This window comes from Callithrix jacchus, chromosome 8 (genome assembly GCF_049354715.1).
Source record: "Callithrix jacchus isolate 240 chromosome 8, calJac240_pri, whole genome shotgun sequence".
Classification (NCBI taxonomy): Eukaryota; Metazoa; Chordata; class Mammalia; order Primates; family Cebidae; genus Callithrix; species Callithrix jacchus.
Window position 1 is genome coordinate 81141673 of NC_133509.1, and position 7817 is coordinate 81149489.

Below are 7817 nucleotides of genomic sequence, written 5' to 3' on the forward strand. Positions count from 1 at the left end.
GAGGAGAAAACTGTTGCAGACTATTACTTGGCATCTGAAAATTAATCTGGGTTTAAGATAAATTATGAATCAGTAGTGGGATATATTAAGGATCATAGGATCTGAAACTTATATTCTGATAATACTTTTTAAGGAACAAAAAATCGGTTATAGAGAAAAAAGAACCCTTATACACTCTTGGTAGGAGTGCAAATTAGTTAAACCATTGTGAAGAGGAGTATGGAGAGTTCCTCTAAGAGCTAAAAGCAGAACTACCATTTGACCTAGTGATCCCATTACTGGGTATATACCCAAAGGACTATAAATGATTCTACCATAAAGACATGCATTTATATGTTCGTAGCACTGTTTACAGTAGCAAAGACATGGAATCTACCTAAAAGCCCAACAATAACAGACTGGATAAAGAAAATGGGGTACATATACACACTAGAATATTATGCAGCCATAAAAAAGAATGAGATTATGTATTATGTGGGAACATGAATGAAGTCAGAGGCCATCATCCTTAGCAAAACTAATGCAGGAACAGAAAACCAAACATCACATATTCTCACTTATAAGTGATATCTAAACGAGAAGAACTTAACGAATGCAAAGAAGGAAACAACAGACTCTGGGGCCTACTTGAGGGGGAGGGTGGGAGGAGGGAGAGGAGCAGAAAAGATATCTGTTGGGAACTGAGCTTACTAACTGGGTGATATAATATGTACAAGCCCCCGTGACACGTGTTTACTGTGTAACAAACCTTCCCATTTACCCCCAAATCTAAAATAAAAATTAAACAAAAAAGAAAAAGGAAATAGGGTATGAACACAAAATTAGAGACAAAGTAGGTTTTTGTTTGGATTGAAAAAGAAAATAAATTGCAAATTATAAGTAGCTAATAAACAGCATTTACATCACAAGCATTGAAATTTTTTAAAATTGCCTAATCCATATTTATATTCTTCTTTATATTTTTCTCACTGCACTTGACCATTACTTTCTAATACCTTTATGAAAAGATTGAAAGACTAAGTCAGTATGTCCTCTAGTAAATTGTTTGAAATTTGTATTGATAATATATGTTTCTTTTGGCCTCACAGCACAATATGTATATTGTATGTATACTTAGATTGTTGTCATATTGAGAAAGTCTTATCTTTCATATGTGAACTATAGTATTTAAAAATTTTTCATTTTTTTGAGTACTGACTACTCGTAAATATTAGTGGAAAATCTTCATGAACCAGTTTACAGTTGATTTCCTCCTTGTAATATAGATAGCATTTGATGGGATGGAAATAACTTTTACCAGTTAGATCAGAGAAGCTGATTATGTGCATGTCTTCCCGACTTTTTAGTTCAGTGACATAATATTGGTAGGTTTAATTGGCGATGGAGGATTTACAGCACTGGAAAAAGTACAAATCCAATCTGTTTTCTCCATGGAGAGCCACTTATTAAACGTATCAGTATACGTTTGTTGTTAATGCCTTCTTTCAAGTTACATACTTCCTTTATTGGTTTCAGTAGTTCATGTCAGGTCAGACAGAAACTTCAGGCTTTTCTAATGAGCTCAAACAATTTATTATTCTTCATTAATTGTATTGTAAAATATTAATAATCTTTTTTTTTTTTTTTTTTTTTTTGAGACAGAGTTTTCCTCTTGTTGCCCAGGCTGGAGTACAATGGTATGATCTCGGCTCATTGCAACCTCTGCCTCCTGGGTTCAAGCGATTCACCTGCCTCAGCCTCCCAAGTAGCTGGGATTACAGGCATGCACCACCACACCCAGTTAATTTTGTATTTTTAGTAGAGATGGGGGTTTCTACATGTTGGTCAGGCTGGTGGTCTTGAACTCCTGACCTCAGGTGATCCACCCTGCCTTGGCCTCCGAATGTACTGGGATTACAGTTATGAGCCATCTCACCTGGACAATATTAATACTCTTACGGCCAATTAACTGTAGTTAAAATATTTGCTTAATTTAAAACATTGATGTTATCTGAAATTTGTTTTGTCAGCAATTTGGTTCTTTATCGTTAAATTCTTTCTATTGATATTATTCATCTGTATTGCATTTGTTTTATATTCTATTAGCTTTTACCAATTTTTCTCCCATTTTTTAAATAAACATATTTGAAATTACTGCCAAATAAGTCTGTATATTTCAATTGTTTTAAGTGAAATGCTCCAAAATGTCTTTTGCAATTACATTGAAAATAATGTTATTTTATAATTTGGAATTATTTAAATAAATACTTACCTCTTTGGCCATATATCTTTGTATCAAAATGTTGAATGCCAGACGTCAGCAGGGCGGTAGTCAGAATACTTTCAGAATTCCAACACCAGACACGGTAGCAATACCTCATTCATTCATTGATGTAACTACAAACCACATAAACCACCCTATTAAATGTGAACTAAATGCATTATTTAATAACCGTCTTTTAGCAAGATCCCCAAATTGCCAAGATATCTTCAATGTTGCCTACTTTGAGAAGTGTGAAAGAAAGTGGGAGTACAAAACAGACTGTAAATTCTATAAAAACAAGATGTGAACTTATTGCTAGGGCCCATCCTATGGCCTGGGAAGGGACCCGTATATGTGAAGATTCCTGAATCCAAAGCTTTATTAATTTTTTTAGAAGTTAATTTTATTTCTGATCAAGTAATATTACTGTTTCCTAAAATCTCTTTTCGTTTTTGCCTAAGTGGTGTTGTTCTCTCATTTGCTTTCTACAGCCCTAATACCTTCAGAAATCTCTAATACCTAACTACCCTCAAGTCCTTTACTCACAGTAAAGTTATTTACTCTGCTAAAGTCCTTAACTGTCCTTAAGTCCTTTACTCACGATAAGGACTTGAGGGCAGGTAGGGTATAAATATTGTTTACTCAAGTGCTTTTACTTACTAAAATGTGAATTATAGTTTTCAACTTAAAAGTATTTCTCTCTTAAGATTTCCAAAATCAAAGCCTTACAATAAAAAACAGGGGTAATAATAGTAAACAATTTCAAGTAACCATAAATTAAGACAAATATATTGGTGCATGAGACTATACAGATTCTTGTAAAATTATAGTTTATGTTTTAATTGGTTGAAGAAAGACAACTATCTAATATATTTTGGTTTGTTATTTGAAAAAAATAACCCTGTATACTTACTGAATTTTTTATAATGAAAGAGATTCTAGAGGTATTACTAGTGATTTAAACATTAGAATAAAATAAAACACTAGAAGAAAAGACACAGGAAGTTATTTATATTTTTGAAGTGGGAAAGGCTTATTGAAGCAAGACACAAAGAACAGAACCTGTAAAGGAAACTTGTGACATCGTAAAATATTTAAACATCTGCAAGATTAAAATGTGCTTGTGTGTGTGTATACACACACACATACACACACAAGTATATAGATATAAATATCTCAGTATTGAGACACACCGAATCTTACACACTATGTAACAGTCATAGTTTTTTGACTTTATTTTTAGACAGTGTTTTCCTTACAGTGCCCTGGATTTGATCTTTGCCTGAAAGCTATTTCTGAATTTGAAAATTGTTTGCCATTTGGAGAATCTGGGAATGAGAAACAGTTTTATTTTGAAATCAGCAAATTTTGGCTCTTTTATATTCAACCATCTGTTCATTAGCTAAGCTCTTTCTTCATTTTATTATAGGCAAATAGAAGAAGCCAGGTAGCACTTTCAACACTTTGCCTGAAATCCCTTTAGCCAGATATCCCGTTCATTAAGCACATTTTCTATTTTCTGTGCTACCACAGGCAGCAATGTTACTAAACTTTCTGCCAGGAGGTAACAATGGATTCCTTTTTTCTACTTTCCAATCACATTTTTCTCACTTTTTATTAGGTACTCACCAAAAGCCTTTTCAAGTCCCTTCAGAATTCTATCAGTGATCTCAAGGTGCTTCCAGCATTTTTCTGCTGCTGAGTCTTAAAGACATTACCACCTATTTAAAGTTTGGGTAGTATCCCACCTCTAGTATCCCAAATCTGTGCCAATAATCCGTGACTATGTTACCTTAAATTTAGTGTCATGAAATAATAGTTCCTTACTATTATCACTACGATTTCTGAGAGTTGATTAAGTTCAGCTAGGAAGTCTTTGCTCAGGATTTCTTGTGCAGTTTTTGTCAGATGGTGACTGAAAACAACATGGAGACTTTTCACACACATAGTTTTAGTTGCCTGTGGCAGTTGGCTGGGGTCTCCCCTAGCCCTGTTAATCAAATTTTCTGCACTTAGCCTCTCATGTGTCCTGGGATTCCTTGAAGCATTGTTTCTGTATTTTAAGGTATGGCATCTCAAGACCGGAGTCAGTTTTTATGTTGCCTTTTGCTACCTAGCCTTGGAAGGGTTGCAATACCACTGCCACCGCATTTTATTTGTTAAAAGTTATTCACTGAGGAGATTTACAGAATGGTGAAGAAAGGACCTATGAAAATCTATTTCTCCATAAAGGCAATAAGAACACTGCCAAAAGTTGTCAAAATCAACTTTTTCAAAACTCTGGAAACTAAACTAAGACTTGCAACAGTCCTCGGAACTTTTATTCTAGAATACTTGCTTCTCCTCAAGGACACTGAGCTTTGTGGTTAACTTGCCCTATGTCCATTTCCTCTTCAGATCCATGGCTGCTGTGAAAGTCAGCAGGCAAGCAACCACTAGGGGGCTGACTGGGTAAAGAGCTTTTCCTAAAGCTACCACTCCAGAGAATTGTCACGATTTGACTTGTTTGCTGGTACCCTGGTAAAACCTCATCCACAGGGCTGTTGTTATTTGATCTAAATCAGAGCTTGCTCAGTGGGAAAAGCTCTATTACTGAGTTGTTTGTTGGAAACAATCAATAAATAGCAATTGTTTAGTATCGCAGCTGCCTGAGGTGGAAATAACCATTGGGAAAAACAAGAGGCTGGCCAAAAGACTTATAAAAGAAGGATCTTGGGAATGAGATAGCTATAGGGAGCTTTGAAGAGCTCTGACATAATTCTGGGGGTATAGAAAACCACACACATAAAGAGCTGTGTACATGCTCAAGAATTCTTGAGAAGGCTCTAATCTCTTGCCTTTGGCTGGCATTGGGTCCCTCTGCATATAGAAAGCAAAGCCTAAGACAGAATTGAAAACTGCCAAAACATTGAAGGAACGCCTTAATGTATATGTAAATCCTGGCCACATCCCGGTGTGTTTTGGCGACTTGAGGCCCTCCATAGTTCATGAGATTAACTGGAAGAGACTTCTTCGAGTTAATTATGCAATGAGGAGGCATCCTTGTGTGGGAGTTGTAACCTGGAGAATTATTGTTACTTGGATGAGCCTACAATTTACTTCTTTCAGTTTTGGCTGAGAATTTGCATTTGTAATTGTTGGCAGACGGAAGAGTGTTCCACTCGGGTCCAAGGAGCATACAGAGAGAAGGTAGGGAAGAAGGAACATGTGCAGCCTTTCAGTAGGAGTGAAGGCAAGGTTTGAAATGCTCATTCCTGCCTGAGGGGCTCCAGAGGGCTGTGAGCCTCTGATTTTCACTGTAAAGAGGCCTATCTGAAGTGGGAGGTTGAGGCATACGTTTCTGCACTTCTGGCTGGAAAGTTGAACCAGGTTTTCCCAGAACTGTTGTTTTTACATTCCAAGTATGCTAAAGGCAGGAAAGGATTGGACAGTGAATAGAAAGTAGCACAGCCAAGTTCTGGTTTGCTAAGCAGCATGACTGTCATACGGGGTTTTTTGTTTTTGTTTTTTTTTTGTCTGAAAGCCAAAGTCTGGGACTTTGGACCATGAGGAGTTGGGTTTTTGGATTGCTTAGTTTAAACTGCCAGAATGAGAAAAGTCTCAGATGCTATTAAAATTAGGCCGCTCAGTTTAACTCCGCCTCATCGATCACCAACTGCCTTCATCACTCTTTTCGGTGACTGAGTTAAAAAGAAAAGACACAAAGAGAAAAGTGGTCTTTCCCTTTCCCTCCATAATAATCAGGGCTTAGTCCATCTTGGCTCACAAAAGATGGAAAGAAAAATCTTGTCATCTTTGCTCTTGACCCTGAAGAAAAGAATCTCAAAGAAATACCTGAGAGGAAAATTCTTTCCTTCACTGAAATTAAAGTTGGAGTGTTTGCAAAACTGAACAAAGAAAGGAAAGTATTAGTAAACATCGCGGGCAACTTGCAGTTATATTCAGATTATTTTTCAATACTTGAGGAGGTTATACAATAAAAAAGGTAGGAGGGAGCCAGGAATAGAAACAGGGAAAAGAGGTGAATGCAGGACCTTAAAGACTGCAGAAACCCAGTGTTTCATTATCTTCTCACACACACCTGGAAAATTTAAATGGAAAAGAGGAACCAAGAACCTCAGTCAGGGCAAACACAGCAAGGAAATGTGAGCCCCAGGTCACAGAAGGAAGAATCAGTAAACGACTCCTGTTTGACATCATGCACCACCAGTGGCTTCTGTTGCTTGAATGCTTTTAGGTGATTTTCACATTCACGATGGCTAGCAAGTTCATCACATTGGCTTTGAAAGACCCAGATGTATACAGTGCCAAACAGGAATTTCTATTCCTGACAACTGTGCCAGAAGTGGGGAAGTTGCAGGAAGAGAGGCACTTTCTTGAGGAACTGAAGCTGACTGGGAAGATGCTTCTAGACAGCTGGCTTCTTTAGCCCCTGGTCTACATGGAGCATCTGGAATTTGTCAGAAACATCTGTGGGGATGAAGCACTGAATAATCTCTTGTGCACGCCTGTCTCCATGTTTGTTCTGGACTGAATATTTGTCTGTGACAAGCACAAGATTCTTTTCTGCTAGACTCCCAACGTGGGTGACACACAGCAAAGAAAGTGCTGATTGTTATACATGATCAAAAATATGCTTCAAGTTTTTTATCATAAGAGATCCCTTTGAAAGACTTATTTCTTCATTTAAGGATAAATTTGTTCACAGTCCTTGGTTTGAACCTTAGTAGAAGCATGAGATTGCTCCTGGCATTATCAGAAAGTACAAGAAGGACCAGATGGAGACCCAGGGGATCCACTTTGAAGATTTCATGCACTACCTGGGTAAGCCAAACCACAGATGGCTAGATCTTCAATGTGGGGACCACATCATTCACTAGATGATATATGTAGAACTCTGTCCACCCTGTAAGATAATGTTCAGTGTGACTGGATACCACGAGAGCCTAGAGGACGGTGCCCCATATATCTCAAAAGAAGCCAGCCTTGACCACCTGATATCATACACAATCATTTCTCCAAGCAGGGCATTATCATGAATAACAGAACCAAGATGCACCACTATCTTCTGGGCATCAACTAACAAGACATCTGATGCCTGTATGCATGTTTTGAAGGGGACGTTAAGCTCTTTGGGTATGAGAAACTTTTTTTCAGCAAAACTAAGCATAGAACCTATGAATTCAGATATCTTTGTTAGACCAGGTGCTAACCAGGTGGAGATCTGAGTGCAGAATGACACTTCCTCCACCATACCTCCTCCTTTTGTGATGCCTGAGATTTCCCATGGGTTTGTGAGCACTTCAACATATGACACAGGACCCTGACTGTTAAAACTTAGTTTGGATGTCAGATACTCTGAGGATTCTGCCCCCTCACCTGTCATTGTCATTAGGATGCCGCTGGCCTATGTGTACCTCAGAGGAGAGAAAAGAGAAAACTTTTGCAGTCTGACTACCCAACAGGGAGGAAGCATAGCATTATGAGCAGAGTGAGCCATTTCCCACAGTTGTCAAAGAAGGGATCTCACCTGAGGCTCTCTTGGCTGAGGTTATGGATGATCTCACCTATCACT

At 37.8% G+C, this 7817-nt stretch overlaps 1 pseudogene; it reads left to right on the forward strand.

Moving 5' to 3' along the window:
- Positions 1–6303: 6303 nt before the first annotated feature.
- On the forward strand, positions 6304–7442 carry LOC100399113 (carbohydrate sulfotransferase 10 pseudogene; annotated as a pseudogene).
- Positions 7443–7817: the final 375 nt, after the last annotated feature.